At 39.2% G+C, this 12,254-nt stretch overlaps 1 pseudogene; it reads right to left on the bottom strand.

Annotated features, from left to right (window-relative positions):
* Positions 1-7,038: 7,038 nt before the first annotated feature.
* Positions 7,039-8,200, bottom strand: LOC140854665 (uncharacterized; annotated as a pseudogene).
* Positions 8,201-12,254: the final 4,054 nt, after the last annotated feature.

The following is a 12,254-nucleotide window of genomic DNA, read 5'->3' as shown; positions in this document are numbered from 1 at the left end:
ATATATATGATATATATGATCTGTAGTCAGAGCAGGATCAGATAATTTTTTTTTGTTCCCCATCAGTATCATGTAGTTTTTAGCATCATATGAGAAATCTAATTCGATTTTTCGAAAGATTGCTGTTTTAGTAACGACAGCCTTCCGCTTCTTGTTTTATAATATCATTTGGGGGGAGAATCGATCAGAGGGTTCGGACACAATTGCTAGCGTGATGCAATACCCTTAGCCCCGACGAACCCGAGCCCCACTGTCGTCCCCTCCCCTCTCCCGGCTCCAATGCCACTAACCCCCCTCTGGAGGCACCCGGGAATAGGAGGGGAGGGGGGTTGGGGAGCACAGCAACAGTAGAGACCCACAGAGAGGGGGAAAAAGGCCTTCGAGAAGCTTCAGAGAAAGTCCATAGTGCGTTGAGCAAAAAAAAAAGATGTAGCTATGTATGTGCACAATCAGCTCCGACGTGTCACATACCACGTAGTGCATAGGAAACAGGTGGCACAACAAAACTCATTTGAGAAGTTAAGTTGACAACACCATAATATTTGGAGAAGCTGAGTTGTCAACACCATAATACTCCTCCACAGAGTACTACTTTATATATATATATATATATATATATATATGAAATGATCTATACCTAGAGCATGATCAAGTAATTTTTTTTGATTCCCCATCAGTATTATATAGTTTTTAGCATCATATGAGAAACCTAATTCGATTTCTCATCAGATAATAAAAAATAATCAAATATAATAATATTAAGAAAATAATATTTTTTTGAAACATATAATTTATTTTTAAAAAATTATTTTAATTTTATTTTTACTTTTTAAAAATACACAATCATTCAATACAAAATAGTTAGTACCTAACAGTGGCACAATACATAGCTATATACAACATGTTATAAGACATTAAGTATCATTTTTATGTAGAACTTCATCTTTGATTTTAAAATTCTACTTTAAATTAGCATCAAGATAATAATAAATTTTTTAAACTATCAAATAATAATAAAAAATAATCCATAAAAAATAATATATTATAATAAATTTTATTAAGAGGAAGAAAGAGAGAGTTACCTCGATAGCTTATCTACTAAGTGCAGTTGATAATTTCGTTATGTTCTATCGAACTTCAAGTTCGTATATTAAACGTCAACTTCATTATGCTGTATTGAACTCCCCTCCTAGAATCTAGAAGCTGTCGGATTCACATCAATATCATTTTATTAAGTTAATGAGAGAATACAAAGCATAATGAATGATCAAACAAACTAACAAAAAAGAACAAGATATGCAACTCACCTTTCATAGCTCAATTCTTTGAGTTTCTTCTCGAGCAAACTGATGAAACAACAAAAAAATAATAATTAAAAAAAATAATTAATAAGAAATAATACCGCTAACCATATCTTGCTTTGAACGAGAGATCTATAGCCAAAGCAGGATCAAGTAATTTTTTTATTTTCCATCAGTATCATGTAGTTTTTAGCATCATATGAAAAACTTAATTTGATTTCTCATCAACTATATAGGAGGACTGCTGTTTTAGTAACAACAACCTTTCGTTCCTTATTTTACAACATCATTTGGAGAGAGGGTCGATCAAAGGATCTTGACACAATACTAGCGCAATGCAGTAGTCTTACTATCCCGAAAAAAAATTTTAAAGCACGGTTGCTGCTGTGGTGTAGCAGCCCTCCAGTGCTCATGAATTTGGACAGAGGTTGCTGCTAAAATTTAGCGGTCATCCATCATATCTACGAAAACAAAAAATTCCAAACAAAAATTAATACTAATATTATTTTTATCAGTCTCCGCATGCCACATGGCATGTATGTAGAGGGGTGCAGTTGGTACTGATTGTGCATGCTGCTCCACTTCTTTCGATGTACTGCGTGGCGTCCTCGCTGACATGTGCAATTGGTTCTTTATGTAGGTAGTCGGTGTGCATTCTCCTGCTTCGATCCACTGCTGTCCGCACTGCACTTGCCGTCCGTGCTGCACCCGGCTCCGCGCGACCACCAAATCCCCTCCCCTCCCTCAACCATCTTCTTTTTTTTTTTGTTTTACTGCCTCTCCCAACCCTTCATCGATCGTGGTGCCTGCCTCGCCGACTCCCCCTCTCCGCTGTGCCCCCCTTCACTACGCCCCCTTCCTCCCCCTCCAAGACAAAAAAACAATCTTTCTAATATTTTCAAAAGTAAGAAAAAAGAAGGAAGCTTATATTAAGCTTCTTTTGGAGGGATCTGGGCCGCTACTTGGGGCGGCGGTGGGGGGGGGGGAGTGGGGACGCTTGGCGCCAGTCATGGTGATAAAATCATCCATCATCTCCTCTTCTTTCGATAGCGAGAGGCTAAACTCCACCGACCTCACCTTCTTCGCTATCTTTTCATTGTCTTTAGCACCTGCTATGGATATAAAAGATCTTGTACCAGCCTCCCAATCTCCACTGCAGTCAGGCTGCTACCCGGCATCATCGCTTCCCAGCAACGATCTCGTCGCTCTTGCTGGCTATTGTTCGTGGCTCCGCCTCGTCGACTCCCCCCTCTGTCGTGCCCCCCTTCTCTCCCACCTCCACGGCGTCATTGCAATCGGCTACTAATTGGGAGAAAACCAAATAAAAATTGGAGAATGGAGGAGAAGGCCAAGACAGAAAGGAAATGAAGGAGGAAATGGCCGGCGGTGGCGCCGGAGGAGGAAGGAGAGAGGAAAAGGTAGAGGAAGGGGAGGGAGAGGAGGAAGAGAAGGCGAAGGCAGAGGTAGAAGCGGCAGAGAGAGAGGTGGCAAGAAGAAAAGATTTGGAAGGATTTCAAGCTAAAAAAAAGGTATGAAGCGAAAAGAAAAAATGACTTGGATTTGACAACTCCATTGTTCATCTCCAACTCTCTCTCTCCTAATAAATAGATATGGCAACAATCTTGCTCTCAAATATTTCTTCTATCCTATTTTCTTTCTAGAGGTAAGGCACCTCCTCCACATGCTCTCTCCTCTCATCTCTTCTCTTCCCATCCACAAATCCGATGCTCATCCAACATCACGACAAGAGATGCTAAGGTGGCAACATTGGAGATGCTGAGGTAGCAATCTGAGTTGGCAACATCACAATGCTTGGAGGCATTGGCAACACCCCTAGGTTTCTCCGTTAAGTATCGCTTTATATATATATATATATATATATATATATATATATATATATATATATATATATATATATATATATATATATATATATGATTTGGGTTCTCGGGAGGGAGGGATCGGTTGGGGGAGACCGCACGTGATAAACATCTGTATCTCGTAATCAAAATGTCTGGATGGAGAGGTTTATGAAGATGAACCAAGGTTTTCTTTTCATTCACCCTTGTGAGAGAAAGCATGGATAGCATGGTCTCAAGATGGTTATAATATTTTTTAATTTATGTAACCTTAGTTTCTTTACCATAAAAAAGATTTTCAGTTTTTATTATTTTGTGGGTTGTTAAGAGCGGACCTCGAAGGGCATCCAAAGAGTTATATTTATATAACTTGATGATATTTTTTATTTTTTCGATCACTCTGTATTTGTTCAGAGAAATTCCTATGACAACCAATCTAAACATATTAGAGATTTGGAGTATTTATTATTTTATGGATTGTTAAGAGTGGACCTTGCAGGGCTTGCTGTTTGGGCTAAGAAGTTATATTGGATCATCACCCGCATTCAGTAGTAGCATGTATGTGCCTCACAAGAAGAGAACAAAGAGAAGGCAGGTCTTTCTCTCTCATATCATGGCTCGATCTCCTCTTTATGACACGGGCGCGGGTTATCCATTTAGTGCAAATATAACCATAAAAATCAAAAAATAAAATATCAAAATATTTATTGTAGCAATCCACTAAATCATTTTTTTTTTTTTTTAAGAATGAAGCAAAATAGAGTTGAAAGAAAACATATGGGATATATTTCTACATTCGCTTTTCATGTAATTATCAATGAGAATTCATGCTTGGAGTCCAACTTGACATAGCCAACTCTAAGATTATGTTTGGTGTATTATCAGGTAGTGGTAATCTGAATTATTTACAATCCGAATAGGTTGTCAGTAACATTGATTATTGTGTTTGGTACACGCAGGTAATGTTGCAGTAAAATTATTGAAATTCTTGATTGACATATTTGGTATGACAATCAGATTACTGGTAATGTAACATTAAAATTTTAAAATATTTTTAAATCAAATTATTAGTTTAGTATTTTAAACTATTTATTTAATTTTTTAATGATAAAAATTATTATATGAAAAAAATATTATTTTTTAATACTTATTATTATTATTATTATTTTATTTATTTTTTTATTCCTTCTCTTTTCCTCGCACACCACACCTCAACCCCCCCTCTCCCCCCCATCCTGCACGCCACCGGCATCGACCCCGATCGTTGCACCTCCAACACCGCCCACTGACCGTTGCACCTCTACCGCCGCCTCGCTCCGCCTCCTCCCGACGTCCTTCCTCACCACCACCATCCCTCTCGGCACCGCTCCCTGGCCTCACCAGCCTTGTCCCTGCCGCCACCTCGCTCCGCCTCCTTCTGATGCCCTTTCTCACCACCACCATCCCCCTCGCCTCACCAGCCTTGTCCCCATCGCCATCGCTACTGTCCCACTCCGCCTCCTCCCGACACCCTTCCTCACCACCACCATCTTCCTCGACTCCACCCTCAGCACCTTCGCTGCATCTCTCGGCCGTTGCCAAGGGGGGAGGGGCTTGAGAAGACAGTGGCGGAGAGGAGGGGGGTGGGGCTTAAGAAGATGGTGGCAGAGAGGAGGGGGGCTGAGAGGATGGTGGTGGGATCGGGGGGGGGGAGGCGCAAAAAGGACGGTGGCGGAGGAGAAGGGGCAGCTCACCGATAACGTGGGAAGAGGGTAAGCACTGCGAGAGGAGAAGAGAAGCAGCAGCGCACGGAGAAAAGGGCAAGGGTAATTTTGTCCAAATATTTATTATCAAATTATCACATCTCCAGTAATCTGGATAGCCGTCCATTGCTCAGGCAATCTTAATTGCCTCATGAGAAGTAATCTAGATTACCAATACAACATAGATTGCCATTAAAAATGAATACCAAACATAGTTATCCGATGGATCTAGTTTAAATTGCTGGTAATCTGGATAGATTGCCTGCTACCAACTGTAACCTAAGAGTATTGATTATGTATGGAATTACATCATGTATGTATTGCACGCTAACCCACTTAAAAGAACCATCTAGTGAATGATTAGCATTTGTATATGCATAGACGTGCATATCTATACATACATACATATATGGGTTCATTATTAATTTCTTGATTCACATGGAGCAACCAACCAGCATTAACATTGTTTTCGCTTCTGCAAAGCTGCAAACGGTTTGATCCAAGAGAGCGAAAAAGTTTTTTTTTTCATCTCTCTCTTAAATGAATGGTTAGTGTGATCTTAGATTTGAATAACATCACTTTACAAGATGGAAGGATTACTAGATAGATAGCAATCATCCCATCAGTCCGTGAAAGGAGTAATATTTTATGTTTTGATGCTATCTTTAATTAATTAATTATTTGGCATTCATCGGATTCTGTGAGATAGACGGGGTATTTAATAAACAGCTATCATTCCATCAATCCATTAAACACAAAATTAGATTTTCTACTGATGTTATCTTTTGATAATGTTATTTGGCATTTATCATATTTAGAACAAATGACCTTGTAAAATGAGAATAGTTTAGGTAGATAGCTATTATCCCATAAATCCATGTAATACAATCAATCTAAAACCCAGAATGACAAAAAAAATGTTGTGCACATTCATTTCTACGTGCACACATAATTGGCATACTATGTGGGGCAAATATAATGTCATTGAGGTTTATGCAGATTATTCACCTCACGCTTTATGAAATGTGGTTAAGCTGGTTGGAAATTACTTAAATATCGATCAGTCCCTAAATATTATTTAAGGTAACATGGCCCATCTGCAATCTTATCATTAAAGATAATTAAAAATAATTAGTTGATAATTATGAATAATTAATTTTTTTGAGATAAAAATAAATTCAAGTCAAAATAAAAACTCTGCTGTAGTTTTATTTTTTGATGGAAGACAAAATCCTCTAGTATAGACTAGAAATGCTCTTTTAAAAAATAGAAACAAGGCAGATGATGTAAGATTCATCTTTTGATATTTTTATAATTTTTTTAATCATTGGTTGTCTCAATTTTTTTTTATTATTGATTCGATTGGGCTTGAGCAATGACTGATTAAAATTTTTTTTACACTACGATCTTATTGACGCATTATTGTTTAAAGATGTTGTGTGATTAGCTAGAGGGACAAAAAAAGGATCCAAATTTGTGAAATATGGTTTACCAGAGAACGGTATGCATGGCCATAATTCTCATGCACCATGACATCCCAGGTGTGGGCATTCAGGGCATTTGCATCGTTGCGCTACCGTCGTCTCTGTCCCATTTTTTGATGAGAAATTTCTCGACGTACGACTCATCTAAGGCTTGAAATGAACATTCAACATACATTACGAATATCTACATTTAATATATAATCATATAGGTATATTATTATATATTAGATGCATATATTCATAATGTATACAAAATGATTATTTGGACCCTCAGATGTCTCCTATATTTTTAATGGCGAGAAGAACAACTAAGATAAGCCTTGATAGCATAACAATGAAACTCCTTAGCATCTTTATAAATTGTTGTGATCTTCCATCAAGAATTATTTAAACAAGATTTTTGGAACATGAATAGAGTATGTTAAGTGGGTCCCTCTCATGTTCTTTAAAAAAATGACGAATTAATCAAATAAAATACCAGATAATAATAAAATAAAAATACAAGGCCCCAACGAACTAACCATGAATTAAAATCGGCAAGCAAGTACACATTTTAAAATTTTTAGCAAACAAAAAAAATAAAAGAATGCAACAATAATCGCGAAACAATCCACAACGATCCCAAAATGCCCCCCTATTACACCCCGCGCCATCCGTCCGCATCCCATCCATCGCCTCCGGTGACCGGACTCCGACGCACCTAGACGTAATACACCAAAACAAGGAGGGCAGTTCGGTCACAATGGAGGCAAAAGGTCTCCGCCACGTCTCCTGCGAGATCATCGCCGCAACATCACCAGCCGCGGACGATGCCCTTGACCCACCGGAGGCCCTTGCGGATCGAGGACTTGACCTTGCTCTCCACCGTGTAGGCCTTGTATCCGCCACCCTCCGCCGCCGCTTCGCCTCTGCGTCCGCGGCACGCGACGGCGCCGCCCCCGACGACGACGTGAGGACGCCCCCTCCCCCGACCGCCCGCGGCCGCCGCACCACAGGCGGCGAAGGAAGGCGGCAGATATTCGTCTGGCTGGCCTTCCCACTCACGACCTCCAGCCCCCGGCCATCGTCGTAGGGACGGAGCGAGGCGGGGTAGCCCCGATCGAAGTCGCGCATTGGAAAGTGGAGAAATTGGGGATTCTCGAAGGCATTCAAACTTCCAGGGCTCGGGTTAGGATTAGGATTTCCTTTTTTTTTTTTTTTTTTTTTTAATTTTTTAATTAGAGGAGAAAGAGGGAGAGGGAAGAGAGAAAGCGAGGACGAGGCGGAGCACGGGATTCGTGCTGGCGCGTGACGGATGGTGGTTTTTTGTTTAGGGAAGAACAATGGATATTTCGGGAACGGTTTTGGCCTTTCAGAAATTTGGAGCGAGTGCGTCAAACGTCGTATCTGTCTTTAAGGAAGACAGATTACGCATTGCCTAAAATAGGGAAATTGGGAGGATGCATGAGAGCATTTGGCTGGATCTATTTTTATAGTTTTTTTTCTTTTTTTGTTTTCTTGACAAATCCACAGTGTGGTCAAGGAGTGATCCTATTAACATGGTCTCACATAAAGATGAAGTCCTGAAAAACATAGTTATATGAAACCTTTTCTTTTGATTGTTTTTCATGAAATCTATTTTGAAAGTACTATCGAGTCATGAAATTTGAATTCTTTTTTTTTTTTAATAAAAAAAAACAGACCCTCTGTATATTTTATGAACACTTCTTACACAAATAGTCCTTATTTATTTAGCTGAGAATGCATAAAATCAGCTTTTACTGTATTATGTTTTTATAAAGCTCATTAACAATTGAACAACTGCAAAGCGACATATATTATCTTTATGGTCTACTCCGGGGAGTTCAAGAGATTTAAGTCATATGCATTTATAAGATCATGCTTTGCATATGTGAATGATGTTATGCTTCTCTCATATTGTATTGTTTTATGTTTGTTCTTTGAGGAGGAGGTAAGCTATTTAAACAAGCATTACACCACAAAAGGATTTTGGTTTTTCCACCAAAAAAGGAATTAAAAATTGTGACTAAAGAATAAAGAAAGAGGTTATGGTCAGTTTCAAGAGTGAACGTCTTCATCTTGGCGATCCTGTTTGGCTTGAGGAGCCAACTGAATCATTTATTTTGCCGCCTCTACCTCTGGATGGAAAAATTCTTGGAAGAACCAATCATAGAGCCAAGAAGCACATATGAAAATGCTTAGAGGACTACTAATAGAGTTTATTCTGCTTCATAAAACTAACTCGCTCATCATAACTACATAACTTACATTATATCATTTTAGAAGAACATCTATCCATAGCCCACTGCTACTCTAACAAGACATCATGAACATTGGAGCTAATCTGTGGCATTATCTGGAACTGATACCTTGCTTAACCTACTTGGTACTGGCTTGGCATCTCTCCCTGCAACCTTTCTACCACCAACCCGCCGCCTGTTCGATCCATACAAAGCTCTTTGCGCCACCACTCCCGAGTAAGAATACGCCGCACTATTGCTGTTCTGCACTCCTTCAGCACCCCGCATGCCTGTTGCTGTCGGATGACTCTGGTTGGCATTCGAGGCCTCGATGGCATCGTTCATGCTTCAATGGCAAGCTTATGTGGCAGGAGAGGGAGGAACAGCTGGAGTCTCTTTAGCCTGGTGATGTGGAGCCAGCCACCGGTGCGGGATTGTTCTTATAGGCAGCTAAAAGTGGAGGAATCCGATCATTTGGGCGGCTCCGTAAGAAGACAAATGGTGATGGCCGAAAGCAGGATCCTTTTATCATTACTTCAATGGTGAAGGTTGTGGAGTATTCTTTGGATGTCTTGGAAGATAAGAAAGTGCACCGGCCAGCAGGGCTATATCTTTCTAGGGGATGAAAAAGTTGGAGGAATCTGAGAATGTTTGCCTTCCACTACCTTGCATGCTGTGACTTGGGATCATTCCTTGCCTATTAGAAGGCTCACAAAAGATTCAGTGCTTGATGTGGTGGACCCACAAGAAATGGGCGATGGAAGAAGACTTGGAGCTGAGACACTTTACTGGGGCCTTGGCTTTGATTCTTTGGACATTTGCACTTGAATTGCATCTCTCAAACCATCTCACAGGTACTGCAAGCCTGAAAAAGGAACACTTCCCTGAAAAGGATGAAGCCAGGTACCACCATTTTTATGAGCTTTTTCTGCACCTTTCTCATCTCAAGTAGGGCATCATTCTATAAACCAGCTAAACCACCAAATGAGCTTATGCCACATGGATGCCATGGATACACGCCAACCACAAGAATATAGACTGCCAAGCTTTGTAAGAATAATCATAACATAGAAACTTTCATGATATATCTCAATAACAATGAGGATAAGCCAAAATAAGAGGTGGTTAGTTCATAATACCAACACAATCGATGTTTTGGTAGATAATATGTGGGGCTCATTAGCCCGATGGATGTTATTTAAAAATGAGCTGGCGAAATATGTACATGATTTGTGTGAGCTATACTTTAATATATATGCCTTTCATGTGTGAGAAGCCAGCCCCACACCAGAGTAGAATCTCCAGTAGCACAAACGCCAATATGCCCCACCTTTTGGAATGGCATATAGTCAGAAGCAATGATTTAGTCAAACCCACCCGCAAGATATTTTTTTATTGCGGAGTCTTTGATCTGAGTTATTTTAAACATAAGAGATTCTATATCAAAGATAAACATATAGATCAGGACAAATCAAATTCAAAAGGATATCTAAATTTTCTTTGGTGAAATTTGGGGACCAAATTTATTTTCCCATATTGATAGTGATGACTAGAAGCTAACCAGCAATCATGATCTGGCCTTTCGTAAGTGTCTTTTAGGGAGATAAAGATAGACATCCCACAGATAATTCTTTAGAAAAATGAAGAGCAATCCCATGCTGTTTTCCGGTGAACGCCAATAGAAACCTTAAATAGCACACAGCTGGAAACAGCTCAGAAGAAGCCAAAACACAAAAAAACTAGGGCATGAACATGGCCTTCTGCAACAACATAAATGGCCGCCTGAATGGAATGACATCAATCCGCATGAAACATGGTTAATAGTGTTGGAAAGTAAACCCAGTTTAATGAAGTGTTCTTTTTTGGTGACTTAATAAAGTGTCTATTACAACATTAATTGCACATATGCAATTAATGCCAGAAATTGCAAAGAAGATAACAGCATACTCTCAGACAGCAGCAGAACAACCGAACAAGCAAAGACAATGCAATGGTCACATGACAGTCATTGAGAGGCATTTAGTCCAATATGTTTTCAGTTAGAAAAAATGGCAACAGAAAAAAGCAAATGGATGCAATGGTCACGCGGAAGCCTCCACCTCCCCAATCTTATCTAACAAGTGTCGAAGATTTTCAGTTTATACTTCTGATTGAAAGCAGATAGTACCCAAGAGGACCATGCAAATGAGAAAAGAGGACCACTCCAAGAAAAATATAAGAATATTCATTTGCAGATTCTTCTGACATCCAACCACTCGGGAGACATCCATTCTGTATAGTTGATCATCTCGTCTGGATAAAGCCTGCCTTGAAGTAATCATTCGATCTCCTCAATCATCTTAGCATGGTTGCAACCAAAACAGGAAGAGGTCTTCTTTTTTGAAGGGTTCCTATTAACTACAACTTGATTTCCCTACATTGAGACAGTTTAGACAAGCATCCCAGTCGACTTCTTGGGGAGAATTTACAAAGATGACAATTATGATAGTCTTAGATATGAACGAAACAACCAAAAAAGAATGCAATGGTCACAAGAAGCTCATGAGGCACATTTGGTCTATATGTATATAATTAGAAAAACTAAAGAACCTAATTCACTATCATGAGTGATGTCGACGAGCATCCTAGTCAACTTCTTGTTATACAAGGCTATCGATTTTCAAGCCAAACCAAAAGATTGCCCAATCTAACACAACATGACACTTAATTTGTTACTACCAAAATTCAGAACATAGGATTATTTAGGTAATTTATCATCTAATGCCATGCAGTAATTAGATTTGTCCATTGTGACCTGGATGTCATGAGTTTGCAACATGGAAATAACATTTCTGCTCATAGAGGTAAAGCTGCCTACATCTGACCCTCCCTAGATCCAGCATGGCGGGAACCTCTTGCACTAGGATGCCTTTTCCTTTTTTAAATCATCTGATGCCTTGCTTTGGAGTGATGAACTCACGATGCAGTATATCAGAGTTCAGATAAAGCCAGAAACTCCTGTTGTAAGAAACATGTAGCTCAATAAGCATAATGGCTTGCTAAAAGGCATACCTCCAACTCCAAGAAACAAAGATATGCTACTTAGTTAATGTAACTGCTTTCTCACAAATTTAAGATATAAATTTTAGACATTCGTATGTTTATTTTCAATACCTACTAACTCCATTATAAATCTGCAGAGCAGGACCGAAGAAGTCATGGACCAGAACAACATTCTCTGAGCATAACTCTACAGCAGAAAAGACCAAAAACAAGCAACTGAATTTAGCAAAGGTACGAATACTACTGCTACCATCTCTACTACTGATGTTGATTTTTTTTCATGCCAACAAATCAAATAGCATGTAGATATCAAATCACACACACACACACACACACACAATAAAAAAAAAAAATAATAATAATAAAAATTCACAGCTTCAGGCGAATCTGTAACCCATCTTTAGTGCATTGTACAATGCATGATTATATGTCCAAATTGTCATCAGCAAGACATGTTACAGCAGCCTCAGTGAACTGAGTGTGATTCAACCAACACACGAAAAAAATTTAAAAGAAGTGATTAGTATGCAACTTTCCTGTTAAGGCAGAGCATAAGACAATATAAAGATTATGAATTAAAATGGCA

This window comes from Elaeis guineensis, chromosome 1, assembly GCF_000442705.2.
Source record: "Elaeis guineensis isolate ETL-2024a chromosome 1, EG11, whole genome shotgun sequence".
Lineage (NCBI taxonomy): Eukaryota > Viridiplantae > Streptophyta > Magnoliopsida > Arecales > Arecaceae > Elaeis > Elaeis guineensis.
Note: the sequence above shows the minus strand (reverse complement) of the source record. Positions and strands in the feature narration are given on the sequence as shown.